Genomic DNA, 14,831 nt, shown 5'->3' with positions numbered 1-14,831 from the left:
AGCATTAGATGAACAAACATCCTTTAAAACTGTTTAAAACAGTAAACAAACCAACATACAGTATAAGTGTATACAGGGTATCTGCACATTTCTATAGTGACAATTTAAGGACATTCAAGACCTTTTAATACCTATAAATAAATAAATACAAATACAACAAATAAGACCATTACTGTGTCAAAAGTAATCAACAAACTATACTATACAAATTGTCAAACATTGGCCAAATTTTCAAATATTACCTAAGAAAGAGGCGAAAAAAATTGAAAACATGTAGATCGGCTATTTTCACTATATTTATCTGTTGAACCGAGTCAAACTAAATGTAATGCCTCAACTGCTACAATTCCAAGTGCTTGTCAGGGTGGGGGGTCCCCAGTTCAAATATGATTATGTTGAGGGGTCACAGCCTGAAAACTTTGAAAAGCACTGCTTTAGAAAATACATTTTGCAGAACAACAGTGAGTATAAAAAAATAATGTTCACTGACGTCAGTAGCGTCCAGCTCTTCTTTGTCATTAATGCTGGCCACAGTGATCTGACCCATGCTGATCAACGGGAAGTCATAGGGGTTGGAGGTGATCAGGCACATTTCTTAAAAGGAATTAAAAAAGTGTGACATTGTGTTTTTATTCATTCATTTATGTTCTCACTGCATCATTAGTTATTTCACTTACCAATAATCTCAGGTTTGTGGTTGGTCATCATCTGGAAGAAGATGTGGTAACCTCTCTCTGCAGGAAGCTGGAAGGTCACTCTGGACTTCTCCAGCAGATCTATATGGGTTGTACATAATTCATAATAATATTAATAATAATAATAATCTATATGGGTTGTACATAATAATAATGATGATGATGATGATGATGATGATGATGATGATAATAATAATAATAATAATAATAATAATAAGGGTAATAATAATAATAATAATAATAATAATAATAATAATAATAATAATAATAATAATCTGTATGGGTTGTTCATAACTCAAAATATGATCCTCAAATTAACGCATGTATAGTTTATCATCTGTGAACTTCATACTTACATGTCTCAATATCAGCACTGGACAGTTTGCCCGTTGTGTTGAAATGGATTCTGATGAATTTACCCTGTTTGATATATAGCACAATTTGTTGCATCCCTCTAAGATTGTGGAATGATGGCAGGTATTCTCATAAAATATCATTATTTACACTTACAAAGCGAGAGGAGTTGTCATTCCTCACAGTCTTGGCATTACCATAGGCCTCCAGCAAGGGATTGGCTGCAATAATCTGATCCTCCAGTGACCCCTAGAATGTTTTAGACATCGCCCAATTAAACATTTGGTCAGAATTCTTTCAAATTGAATTGTTATATTGCATATAAATGCTTTATGTTCACAAACATGTATTTGTTAAAGTAAAAAACCTGTACATATACCTTGATTTTACCGGCTTCGGCCGCTTTTTCTCCAGTTGCAGAACTAGCTGTTGCAAAGTACTGGATGACACGCTTGGTGTTCACAGTCTTTCCAGCACCGGATTCTCCACTGGTTATGAATGCATACATTCAGAGAAATGCAGTTAGTCAATTTGTGTACAATGTTCTTTTTTTTAATGCCTAGTAGATGGGAAACTTACGTGATCAGGACAGACTGGTTCTCTTTATCTGTAAAATGTAAAGCAATTTTTTTATCATGGATACAGCACAAAACCATTATAGTTATATATTGTTGACATTGTAGTACGTACCCATCAGCATGAACTGATAGGCGTTGTCAGAGACAGAGAAGATGTGGGGTGGAGCTTCAATACGCTTCTTGCCTCTGTAGGCATTTACAACCTCCTGGTCGTACACTGGGAGCCACTTGTAGGGGTTCACAGTTGCACAAAACAAGCCAGAGTAGGTCTGAAAGGGAGAAGAGAGAGAACATTAACATCATACAACATAGCACTGAGCATGCCACATATCTGGGACAACGGATCACTAGAGCTGGGATTACAGTCACGATTTGCAGGTGGCAAGTTGAATTTGTTATTCTAAGGTTTTCACTTGATGTGAAATATAACTTGTAGTCTGTGTTTCTCTGCTATCGACTGGTGCATTGTTGTACTGTTCTCAGCATGTAGAAAACCTTACATAGATCATCCATGCTGCATAACGCTCTTTGAGGTTATATAGGACGGTGGCTTCAGTGAGGTGGGTCATCATGGCCATGTCCTCAATTTTGTCGTACTTGGGAGGGTTCATAGGGGTGACATCAACCTCCTTTGCAACTCTTTCCTAAAACAAAAAAAGCACAACTTCAGAATGTATGTGATTTTTACTGAGCCACTATTTGATTTTAGATACACCTCTACCTACCTCCTTCGTGTCGAGCAATTCCACGGTGACTTTGTCACCGTCCTTCTTTAAAATTTTACACTTGAGGTACAGCTCCTTAACATCGGCCACATATGCTGCAGTTTTGGCATCAAAGGGCAAAGCTTGAGCCTCCATTCTCTCTTTCTCTGGCTTACGGAGGTAAATGGCGGCCTTGCCATACTGCTCCATCTCTGCATCCTCATGGTGGCGGATTTCTGTAGACGGACAAATAGATGGCGTTGATGCCTTTGCTGACTTGAGATCTGAGCAGATAACTGTAGGACTATGTAGGACTATTCTTATCGCTTATTGTATGGCATCTCGTTCCACTGCTATGCAGACGACACTCAACTGTACCTCAAGATTGACCCACCCCTCCGCAAACCAGCCACCACCATCTCCGTCACCCCCCCTGCAGACCTGCCGGCACCATCTCCTTCATCCACACTGACCACCTGCCTGGAGGAGATAAAGGCGTGGATGAACCGCAATTTCCTTCAGCTAAACAGCTCCAAGACTGAAGCCATCTTAATCGGCACCCCCCACCAGATCAAATCATGCCCCATAACCAGCATCTCATTCTCCGGTCAAAATCTCCCCCTCTCATCCACAGTCACCAACCTGGGTGTGAAAATGGACCCGCACCTCAACTTCGAGGCACACATTAAACACCTCTGTAAAACGTCCTTTTTTCACCTCAGGAACATCTCCACACTCCGCTCCACACTCACCCTGCCAGATGCTGAGAAACTCGTCCACGCCTTTATCTCCTCCAGGCTGGATTACTGCAATGCACTACTCATCGGGATCCCTAGCAAGAGCCTCCAAAGGCTCCAATACATCCAAAACAGCGCTGCTAGGGTCCTGATGAGAGTGCGAAAATATGACCATATCACACCCATCCTCCGCTCACTTCACTGGCTCCCCATCTCCTTCAGGACCGAATACAAGATTTCCCTTCTCACCCATCAGTGCATTTACGGCAACGCCCCCCCCTACCTCAAAGAACTCCTCACCCCAAAACCTGCCACACGAAGCCTCCGCTCCAACAACACCAACCTTCTTGTTGTGCCTGACACCAACCTCCGCACCATGGGCGACCGGGCCTTCTGCCACACAGCCCCTTGTCTGTGGAATGCCCTCCCAGACCACCTGAGAGCGCCACAGTCCACTGATGCTTTTAAAAATGGACTGAAAACCTACCTTTTAAAAAAAGCATTTTTCTAACTTTTCACTGACTTTGATTGTTTTTCGTATGAGTTTTAAATTCTAAATGTTGGCCCTCTTAGTTTAGCCTGGTTGGGTCTTTTAAAAATGTTTGTTGCCTATGCTGCTTTTATGCTCTGCTTTTAATCTGTAGCACTCTGAGATTCGTGAGAATGTAAAGTGCTTTATAAATAAAATGTATTATTATTATTATTATTATTGTAGGTTTAACAAAAAAACTATGAATACTCACTTTTCCCCTCTACCAGTAGCAGTGAAACCTTTTGTGCAACCCCTAGGTGTGGGGAAAAACACATCATTTTGAGGACATTAATATGAGTTGAATGATTTAATACACTACTATTTATAATCATGAATTCAATTAGATTATATGAATCCTAATTTTCATTCTTGCCACACACCACTTCGTAAGAGAGATTTTTTTTTGTTGCACTAAGAAGATCCATTTTCTCCAAGTTAGTCTTTTTTGTATTCATTTTTTTTCATTACAGCCCTGTGTCTTGTTTTTTGTATTTGTACTGAAGCAATGCTAGATGTTTTTTCTCATACACTTTAATTCCATTGTATGAATTAAGGTTACATTCAGAGTTGGGTAGACTAGCCAAATTGTACTCAAGTAAAAAATCTTGTTACTTTAAAATAATAACTATAGTAGATGTAAAAGTACTCTTCCAAATAATTACTTTATTAAGAGTAAGAAAGTATCTGGTAAAAACACATGTGAATTATTGTTTACATAATCACACAATTATTGAAATGTCTAAATAGAAATGAATGAACAAAAGCACATTCCAATCTGGCCTAACCCATATCACTATAAATAAAATGTGTGAAATATAAAATAAATGATTCGGTCCACTCATAGCCTATGTGTGTGTAACCTCGATCATATAGTTATGTCGCACTATGCACAGAGTCATGATCAAAATGAATAGCTAACATGTCTAATACATTTATATGACTATGAATAGCTAACATCTGTATAACATTTATATGACGATGAATATCTAACATCTCTAAAACATTGATATGACTAAGTATGAATAGCTAACATGTCTAATAAATTAATAGGACTATGAAGGACGGATGAAGTCTCACTCACCACCAAATGGAACTCTGAACTCCTCTGCAATGAGCTCTGGGTCGGTCCATCTCAGCCTGCTTTATATGAAGTGTTTAGTGCATGCTGTGCAGAAATTAAAAGTAGGAGTTGCCCTTAAAAGGTCCTTTCATTCCGGCAGACATTGCAATAATATAATTTAGCCATTAACATTTAACATTTCAAATCTATTAATAAAATTGTAAAATTATACTTCCAACATCCACATGATACTTGGTGGTGCTTCTTCTTGGCAATGTGGTTTATTATGTCCATGGTGGCTATAGGATAAAAATAATCTTTAATTGGCAGGGTGGTGGGGTGCTACTGGGTTTATTCATTTGGTCATTACAGCATATCTTGTCCGATAAATTATTTGGAACATAATAATGTTAGTCAATATTCAGTGAGGAAAGTAAATAAGTAAATTCACTCAAATACTGTATTTATAATTTTGAGGAAGTTGTCATTTCACTTGAGTATGTCCATTGTATGCTACTTCATACTTCCATTCCACTCCATTTCAGGAGGAAACTTCACTCAATTTGACAGCTTTAGTTTTGATGTTTTTGTAGTCAGGGTCACAGATGTCTAACAGTGGTTCTCAGACTTCTCAGGCCGTGACCCCCCAAAATAATCATATTTGAACTGGGGACCCCCCACCCTGACAAGCACTTGGAATTGTAGGAGTTGAGGCATTGCATTTAGTTTGACTCGGTTCCACAGATAAAACATAGTGAAACTAGCAGATCTACAAGCTATTTTCACAATGTTTGCATCTATCTTTCTTATATTATTTGACATTAAGGCCAATGTTTGACCAGTTTGTATAGTATAGTTTGTTGATAACTTTTGATGCTGCAATGGTCTTTTTCTTTCTTTTTTATTTTAGGTAGGCCAATCAAAAATGTCTTAAAAGTTTTTAAGACAATTTAAGGTCTTAAAAGTCCTTACATTTTCACTTCGCTGTCATCTGGGTCCTGACCCACAGTTTGAGAACCACTGGTCTATGAGTTGGTAACAGCTCCAACAAATATCCCACTGGCTTAATGGGACTGGCTTCACTGGGGTAGCCTACTGGCACTTAAATTCTTGACCATAAAAAAAGTGTCTCACCTAACGTTATTTCCATGCCCTGTACTCATCGCATTTCATTTCAGCATTACATTTCACCATAAATGCATTCATTAACAAACTATGTCATTTATAATTGCAAACACAGCCTCTCTCACAAGGCCGATATACAGTCCTCGCCCCATTACGAACCTCTCCCTCCGCTATACAGCTCCGAGATGAGGTTCCACTGCATGGGCTAGCTGGCTACCGAAAGCGGTGGAACACCGGCAAAGGGTCCGTGGATTACCTTTTTTGCCACATCGAATCCAAAAACTAAAGGTAGTCCCCTAATTCTACAGATGTTTAAGGATTTTCCGGGAACACTCACTTTTTAGAACGGGGCTAAACAAGTCAACCATTTAAATCGCTTATTTAGTCAGCCTGTGGCCATGTTTTCCCATTGTAGCCGAACCGGGAGCAGTACTGGCACCTGACGTAGGGGGTTCTTCCGGGTTGAATGGGAAACATGGCCACAGCCTGACTAAATAAGCGATTTAAACGGTTGTTTTGCCCTGTTCTAAAAAGTTAGGGTTCCGGAAAATCCTCAAACATCTGTAGAATAGGCTCTATGCACAGCAGCCATTTTGGAAAAAATTGGGCCTCTTCTGACTTCCTTCACAGGTGTTACCAATGATACTAATGAAGGCTCTCTGTTCCATTCGAGTCAGGGTGCTGATATCGTGCATGTTGGCTCACTAGAAACACTCCATTTTGGTTCCCAAATGGCCCCTTATGGTGGGTGTGTAACTCTGAGAGTTATGGGGGTTCTTGAAAATAAGACAACCACTATGCCACACTAAATGGAACAGAGCCTTAATTAGTATTATTGGTTACACCTGTGAAGGAAGTAAGCAAGGGGCCCAATTCATTCCCAATATGGCTGCTGTGCATAGAGCCTATTAGGGGACGATGTGGTGAAAAAGGTAAACCACGGACCCTTTGCCGGTGTTCCACCGATTCCGGTAGCCAGCCCAGGTTCGTATTGGGGCTAATACAGTCCATGGTACTGGTCACAGCTTGCCCATCCAATCAAGCAGATACAAAGTAGCCTAAACCCAAATCTTTAAACCAATTCGACCTGCGGTCTAAATGTAAGCAAACGTATGTTGCTATATCAGTGGTGCTTAAACCTTTTCATGTCAAGGATAACCAAAATTATATGTACTAGATACTAGATATGCGCACATGATCTCGCAACCCGGGAGGCGACAGTGTTTGACACATAAACGCTAATTAGAAGCTGAGATTTGATGAAATTGAAAAACGGGCTTCACAGTTGCGTTCAGATGGTAATGGTCAATGGCTGTTTGAGAAATCAGAGCAATTGCTCCAGCCAGTGAGGAGAACCGGGTTGTGACACCACTACACCACTACACCACTACAGAGGTTACTAGAATTATAGTAGGATTTTGCCACGGACCCCCATCTCAAAATATTTTGTAATAGGGACCCCCCAGAAGCAAAGGTTTGAGTCAAAAATATATAAAATAAATTCAAATATTTGCACAAATGTTCAAGATTTTTTTTTTAAATAGCAGATCTACAAGTTCATAGCACGGCATTCGGTGCCGAATGCCGTCAAAAACTAGTTTGACCCTTTCCATGCTACTTAACGCAGAATACAATTTTGTATTTTTTTTCCGCATAAGGATAAGGGTACCCCAACTTTCAACAGCTGTCACAGATTCCCCTAGGGAAATTGAATTTCAACCTTTGTGTGATGTGTTACTAGACACCTTTACAAACACATTGGTGAAGACATTTCTTCGTAAGGAATTTATTGCAAGATTTTATAAATATCCCCTGACTAACCTGGGGAACATAGATACGCTGCCGTGACATGCTCTGACCTTGTAGACCTGCTAGTCTTACTACAGGGCTTAAAGCAGGGGCCTACAACAGGGGATCCAATGTAGTTATTATTTAGTCAAAAGCTCTTGCTCATATTTCAATATGTATAATCCCCAACCACACATTTAACCAATTATTTGTTTAAAAAATAGCTGATCTACAAGCTCACAACATGTTGCATCGTAACACATTGTGAGCTCGTAGATCAGCTTTATTTTCATTTTGCAACACTCTTGTACGACGAAATAGGGTATTGATTTATGGAAAGAATAAATAAAAACATTAAAAGTAGGAACAACAAGGTTTCTGCCCAGCAACAATAATGCAATTTTGAGTGATTTTAAAGGTAGGGTAAGTGATATTCTTCGGTGAAAACTAAACGTTTTTTTGGTGATGTAACTTTCTACCCTGGATTTGAACCCGGGTTTCCTGTGCAAGTGCTGAAATGTTTTACCATTGAGCTAATAAAGCCTGCCTGCTTGCTCAGGGGATAAATTGAATCTTGATCATCAGGTCAAAATTTGTGTCAGGTCCTGTGTCTAGGTGAGACATGACCTTTGACACGATCTAAATGTCTCAATAGAAGAGCAGGAGACAAGAGACAAAATACAACCACTCAATTGTAGAAGTTATATTGTATTAACATACTCTACCATACAGATTGGACAAAATTACATTTTATATCATTCATTCATTAAAAAAGTTGCCACTTTAAGTCTTAAAACACTATATTATGATTGCTGTATGTTTGTTCAGTAACAGCGGCCTCCCCGTCTCTTCAGCTCTTTAATAAACATTTTCAGTTGCAAATTGTCAGCCATTAGGAGAGAGTACCGTTTATCAGCTTAATGTTGTAGTGATACAGTTCAAATGTTGTCTGCTTATTTATTTGCGTCATCACTTATTTATCCTGTATCCTGTGGGAGTTCTCTCTCCTGATTGGATAAAATTGCTATCATTAACTGAAAATGTGTTTTCTGTTTACCAAAGAGCTGGAGAAACTGGGAAACCACTTTTAGGGCGCGCTCCCACCGCACTTTTATTTTACCTCTGGGGCAGAATCTGCCAATGCTTTGTCAATGCAAATGCGTGGATTCCTGGTCTTGCGGATTTTTTCCAAGAATCCACGCATTTGCATTGACAAAGCATTGGCAGATTCTGCCCCAGAGGTAAAATAAAAGTGCGGTGGGAGCGCGCCCTCACTGAACAAACACTCTATAGCAATGATTACTATCAGAATATAGATTTATTTAGCGCTTATTTTAACGAAGACATATCACTTACCCTACCTTAGAATTGTGTTTAAATTGTTTGGTTTGAAAACATTGTGTCATTATAATTAAACCGATGGGAAATAATGATTAAACACATTGTAATGGAAAATATAAGTGACACTTTATAAGAAGCCCATGTCTATCATTATTATTATAAACATACTTATAGTGCATTATAATCTGCTTATAACACTGTATAAACACTCACTGAGTGTCTAAAACATTGCTAAGAGAGCCATAACTTACCATTACATAAGACAAAGTGCTTAGTGATGTGAAGTGAACATTACAGTACCCTTCAACTTAATATAGCAGGGCATAACACGTTAACAAGGCAATTCAAAGTGCTTCACAACATAAAACATGTGACACAGGGCACACCATTATTATTTTGTACCGCTAGGGGGCAGCATAGCATCAAGCAATTCTTGAAAATGTTCATTTTGCTTGTGTCCTGTAGATTGAAACTATCAAGTAATGTATTTTCAAATCTGATGTACACTGTCCACAGTCACTGGAAACATTCACTTGTTATTTCTTAGTTCTAATTGGAATAATGCTGTGCAGAAGAAATTATAGTTTTGAATTTGAGGACATAAAACAGACTTATAGTCCATGGGCCCAGGTCAGAATTTTCACTAATCAGGGACACTCAAGGTGGCAAATTCTAGTTTGGTATTTTGAAAAGGTCTATATCCCTAGATAATATTTCAACATGATAACCCTTCCCAAGTAGTAGCTTAGTCCTAGTTATCAGCCTTCAATGACACCAACCATAGATCCAAAGAATGAAAAAATCGCCTAACCTTTTTCGAATAGAACATGTCATACAGAGGGAAAAAAACATTATTCAATCTCTTACATTCACTTATTTAACCACATGAACCCTAGCATGCCTATTCTGGGGCAAACATTCAGCAAATGGCATGTCTACAAGCTCACAACACTTCACGTTGTGATACGATGTGAACAGCATTTTCACTAATCGGGGTCACTCAAGTGCAACATTTGCAAAATCTAGTTTTGTATTTTGAATAGGTCTATATCCCTATATGATATTTGATCATGATAGCCTTTCCCAAGTGGTAGATTAGTCACAGTTATCAGTCTTCAAAGACACCAACCATATATTCAAATAATGAAGAAAGCGTGCCACTTTTTTTGAACAGAACATGTGATACAGAGGGGGGGGGGGAGAATAATTTTCTCTCTTTCATTCACTTTAATATTAATAAAATAATAATAATAATAGTAGCTTGAATGTATATGGCGCCTTTCAAAAACAATGAACAACCAAACTAACAAAACAACAAACAACTATATGCCATAAGCCTGAGAGAATAGGTGTCTTTTCAAGACACACAGCCTTAAGAGTCCAGTGTTGCATGAGCATGGAGCAGGAGCATGACCAATCCCTATTGGGAGAGAGTTCCACAGGGTGGGGGCTGCCACACTGAAGGCTCTGTCCCCGACAGAGCCTTCAGAACAAGGTTCAGAACATGGTTCACTTGTTTGCCTTAGGGACAGAGAGGAGGTCCAAGTCTGTGGACCACAGGGTCCGTGACAGAGTCGGTTTATGGAGTAGGCTTGAGAGGTACTTTAATCAATGATCATCATCACCATCATCATAACTGTCATACCAATATCAATTCTTCAGTATTCGTCATCGTCATCATTATCATCATCATAATCAATCAGTTCCACTTCATCTTCCTCCTCTTCCTTCTGATTGCTGCAGGTTTGTAGCTTGCACATTTCTGTGCACTTTAATTTGTTGGCAAGGCAGGAACAGTCTGGAAACTTGCAGGTCCGTACACACTTGCAGGCCATAAGTTCCAGGACAGCCATTGGTGCTGAGGCTGACAGGCTGGTGGTAAATGCTAAATGGTGCATTTATATAGCGTTTTTATCCAAAGCGCTTTACATAGATTGTACGTTACATTCACCCACCGATGGCGGAGGAAACCATGCAAGGCACCAAACTGCTCAGAGAAATTAGGGGTTCAATGTCTTGCTCAAGGACACTTCGACACTAACTCTGGGGAGCCCGGTATCGAACTAGGAACCTTGCGGTTTCCAGTTCACTCTACCCGGCCACTCTACCCCTGAGCCACTGCCGCCCCATGGTGGTGCATGTGGAGTGGGCTGTTCATGTGAAACAGTGCAAGAGAGTTGTCATAGTCTCCAATGACACACACACCTTCACATTACTGCTATACTACACCCCATATACTTACTTCCAAGCACTGAGGATGAAGGAGATCTGGCAGCAGTATGGCACTGGTGAGAAGCGGTGCATCCTCCCACTGCATCAAGCAGTCTCTCATCTTGGAGCACCACTAGCCAAGACAGTGATCAAGGCACACATCCTGACTGGAGATGACTGCATGAGTAAGGTGGGGACCAAACATGCAGATATGGCTTTTGACCCAGTGCAATATCTGACAATCTTTGGAGAGGCAGACACCTTGACCGAACAAGACACGCGTTGACAGAGAAGTACTTGGTGCGTGTGTGGGCAGGGTCCAGTTCAAGTACAACAGCAAGACATTTGATGACCTCAGGGTAGAAAACTATACCTGTGCCAGTGCTGGAATGGATGCTCTCCCTCCCACAAGTAGTGTGATCAGAGGCCACATCCAAGGTGTCTTTCTGGTGCATAGGGCTTGCGACCTGTTGCGACAGCCAAGGAACCTCAGGCAAGACTAGCACCAATGGAACATGGATGGGAGGAGCACTTTGGTACACTCCTGCCATCTAAGTGTCTGAAGGCCTTACCACCAAGTCTGCTCACAGCATGCAAGTATTCAGGCAAGTGTGACACTCGCCGATGTGGGTGCCGTGCTGCTGGAGTTCCATGCATCATATTCTGCCATGGAAACATTTAAAATCCATCCTGTAAAAGTCCATCACACTAACCAGCATGCACACATATGGTGCACTTTGAGAGGAATTGTTATTTGATTTTGAGTTACGATTTTATTTGTATGTCTTTGTATGTCTTGTTAGAAATAATACAAATCATTATTGGAAAAAAAAATACAATGAAAGTTATTGAAAAATTGCATTGACTTACATATTTCAATGACAAGATGCTCCTTAATGGTCAAAACAATATCAGAAAGAAATTATAAATGCCAGAATTAGTTTAATTAGTCTTATTACACCTGTTTTTAGTCCTAACAATGGCCAAGTTATGGCCAAGGTCTTCGAAATAGAAAGATGACCTTGACCATGACCTTTCAAGGTCAACATCACCCAAAGTGGTCATAACAGAAATGAATTCCCCACCCCACAATTAGTCAACATGGAGGTATTGCATGTGTATATACACTCAGAAACAAAACAAGTTGGATTTTCATCTTAGGCGATGGCGGCCATTTTTGATTTGGCCATTGCGCTATTCGTGGCACTATGGCGGATGAGAACCTCTGTGATTTTTCATGTCTAGGTACCCATTGACTCAGTTCAAGTGAGAAATTCTCCTAACACCAAATTGCGAACGGTTCTATTGGCCAGGTACAGAACTACTGTGCAGATAATGTGGGGAGATAATGGCAAAAACATGAATGTCCTAAAAAAGTATTAAAGCTACTCATTTGAAAAGGTTATCATGTTTCAAAGTACTTATATGGACCCTACAAACAAAATGGTGCCAAAGAGATTTTGCCACCTTACGTGTCCCTGACTTCTCGTCTGGCCCATGGACTATTATCCAAGATGACCTGAGAGGGCTGGATGGTTCAATACGTGGTACAAGATAAGAAACAGTTTGGCCCTAAACCATTCAATGCTTTATAAACCAACAGTATTGACAAAGGATGAGGCCGCACAGCTCTTAGCCACGATGCAAAAAGTTTATTAAAAATAAACCCACTTTGACAGTAAAGTCTTCCTCAGGGTTTAACAGAGAATGGATGCACTCACTTATAAAGGGACTGGGACAAAGGTGAACTCATTACATGGGAGTGTCCTCAATCTACCTATCAGCATGGGTGGGGTGGATAATTACCCATTACTGACAAGTGACCATCACACTATTTTAGTGTGACAGTGAATTGTGCACACTATTTTCATATTGAATTTAAAGAAAATGTAATATTGAATATACAACAACAATATACAAAAAGTTACATATTTCTGGGACGCTCTGAGAAATATTTATATATGGTAACAGGAACACAACCAACATTGGGAGACAGAGAAACAGGCCCGGCGCCAGGATGAAATGACTGAGGGGGCAGTTGAAAATTGTGGCGGGGCACACCAGTCGCGCAGCGTGCGTGCATGTCGCGGGACCTGTTTGCGGGAACCGCAAAATGTTGCGGTTAATTGCACGGCTTGTGGACGTTTTTGGGCGTTTTTTTGTTACTTTATTTCGGGGTTAGGGTTAGGTTAGGCTTATGTTATTTAATTCTTATTTTTGCCTGATTTTACCGATTTTATATCAAAAAAATAATTATTTATTTCTCCCCAAAATAAACTGAGGGGGCACAATTTGAAACTGAGGGGGCCATGCGCCCTCAGCCCCCCCCCGTGGCGCCGGGCCTGCAGAGAAACGCACTGGATCAAGAACTCTCCAGAGTAATACAGGAGGGGACAGTTACCAGAAGTCATTTGTGAAGAGCTCTTGGACAAGAGACTGCACAAGGAAACACCACCACGTCGTCTGTCTGTTTGACACGTTTGGGTCAATTAAATATAGCAAAAAAAGTATCAATGATTTTTAATGATTGTTACAAACAGTTAGGGGTGGAAAAAACTTTAGGAGAAACTTTAGAAAGCAAAATTCTAATAATATTTTTCTAAAGAAAAAATGGGGAATGTGTAACAATGCAAAAAAAACTTGAGCCCAATTGATTACAGAAAAACATTGGAGAAAGGGGTAGAGGGAAACATGTCCAGGCTGAGATAACCTATAGTGGACGTTTAAGCTCTACGCACTCTCAAAGGAAAGGTCTCAAATCGAATCGAACATTAAGGCCATTTGGGGTTAGGGTATTAAAGAAAATTATCCAAAAGGCTTCTCTCTTAAGCAATGTATTGTCCAGATCACCTCTTCTGGGGACAGGCACTTTTAAACCAACAGTAACATTTTGAAATATATGATAATCTAAGAACTTTCTTGGTATTAGTAAGGACTCTAGCGGCAACATTCTGAATGAGCTACAGTCGTCTGATAGTTTTCTTTTAGGGAGACGACCTGTAAAGACACCATTACAGTACTCAAGTCTACTGGCAATGAATGTGTGGACAACTGTTTCCAAATCTTGCTGAGACATAAGTCCTTTAACCTGTGACATAGCTTGAACTAGTTGCCTGCCAATAACGCATATATGCGTTCTTTAGAATCCATCACTTGCCTGCCAAGAACGACTTAAGTCGTTTTTAGAAGAGAAAAAAAAATACATATTTTTTTCTATTTTTTTTTTATTTGACCCAAAGACCAAGAAGATATGATTTTTCGAAGATCTAGACTCCTATCCACTTCCTTGTTAACTTAAAAATTCTGTATCTCGGCTCCTGAGTACTTTTTTGTTTTTTCAATGAAAAATCTCTGGCAGAAAACTGCAAAAAATCTGAAAAAATTCTGGCAGTCAGGTCTGAGTCCATGACTACACTAATATTTCTGGCTTGGGTTTACTTTTAAATGTTCTTCCATGCCTCCAAAAACAATTTCTTCTATTTGAAGAAAATTCCGGCAGATTTTTTTTTTTGTGTGAGTGGCTTGACGGCAGCTGTTTTCAGTAGAGAGAATAAAGCATGTTGTCTGTATGAAGGTGCTGTAAGGCTCAATATCCACAGCCTCCTACAAAGAAAAGAAAATATTCATGAGGTCAGAGATGGTCATAGTCTGAGACCTTCCTACAGTGACAACTGTGACGCCCCACCAATTTCCTTTTACTATAAAG

The 14,831-nt window shown here is 39.8% G+C and overlaps 1 protein-coding gene and 1 pseudogene across 2 annotated transcripts in view; one reads left to right on the top strand and one right to left on the bottom strand.

The window, feature by feature from the left end:
• The window catches only part of LOC311042899 (myosin heavy chain, fast skeletal muscle-like), a 187,326-nt pseudogene extending 184,782 nt beyond the window's left edge, over positions 1-2,544 (bottom strand). Inside the window, exons 1-9 of the transcript XR_014602875.1 lie at positions 2,353-2,544; positions 2,128-2,271; positions 1,740-1,896; positions 1,629-1,656; positions 1,429-1,537; positions 1,206-1,298; positions 1,052-1,115; positions 678-776; positions 491-594 (exon numbers count right to left, since the gene is read on the bottom strand). The product of XR_014602875.1 is annotated as a myosin heavy chain, fast skeletal muscle-like (transcript). The remainder of the gene's footprint in view (positions 1-490; positions 595-677; positions 777-1,051; positions 1,116-1,205; positions 1,299-1,428; positions 1,538-1,628; positions 1,657-1,739; positions 1,897-2,127; positions 2,272-2,352) is intronic.
• Positions 1-14,831, top strand: part of LOC311042892 (H-2 class II histocompatibility antigen, E-S beta chain-like) — a 103,870-nt gene that overhangs the window by 36,488 nt on the left and 52,551 nt on the right. The window lies entirely within an intron of this gene.

This window comes from Gymnoscopelus microlampas (genome assembly GCF_963454915.1).
Source record: "Gymnoscopelus microlampas genome assembly, chromosome: 4".
NCBI lineage: Eukaryota > Metazoa > Chordata > Actinopteri > Myctophiformes > Myctophidae > Gymnoscopelus > Gymnoscopelus microlampas.
Note: the sequence above shows the minus strand (reverse complement) of the source record. Positions and strands in the feature narration are given on the sequence as shown.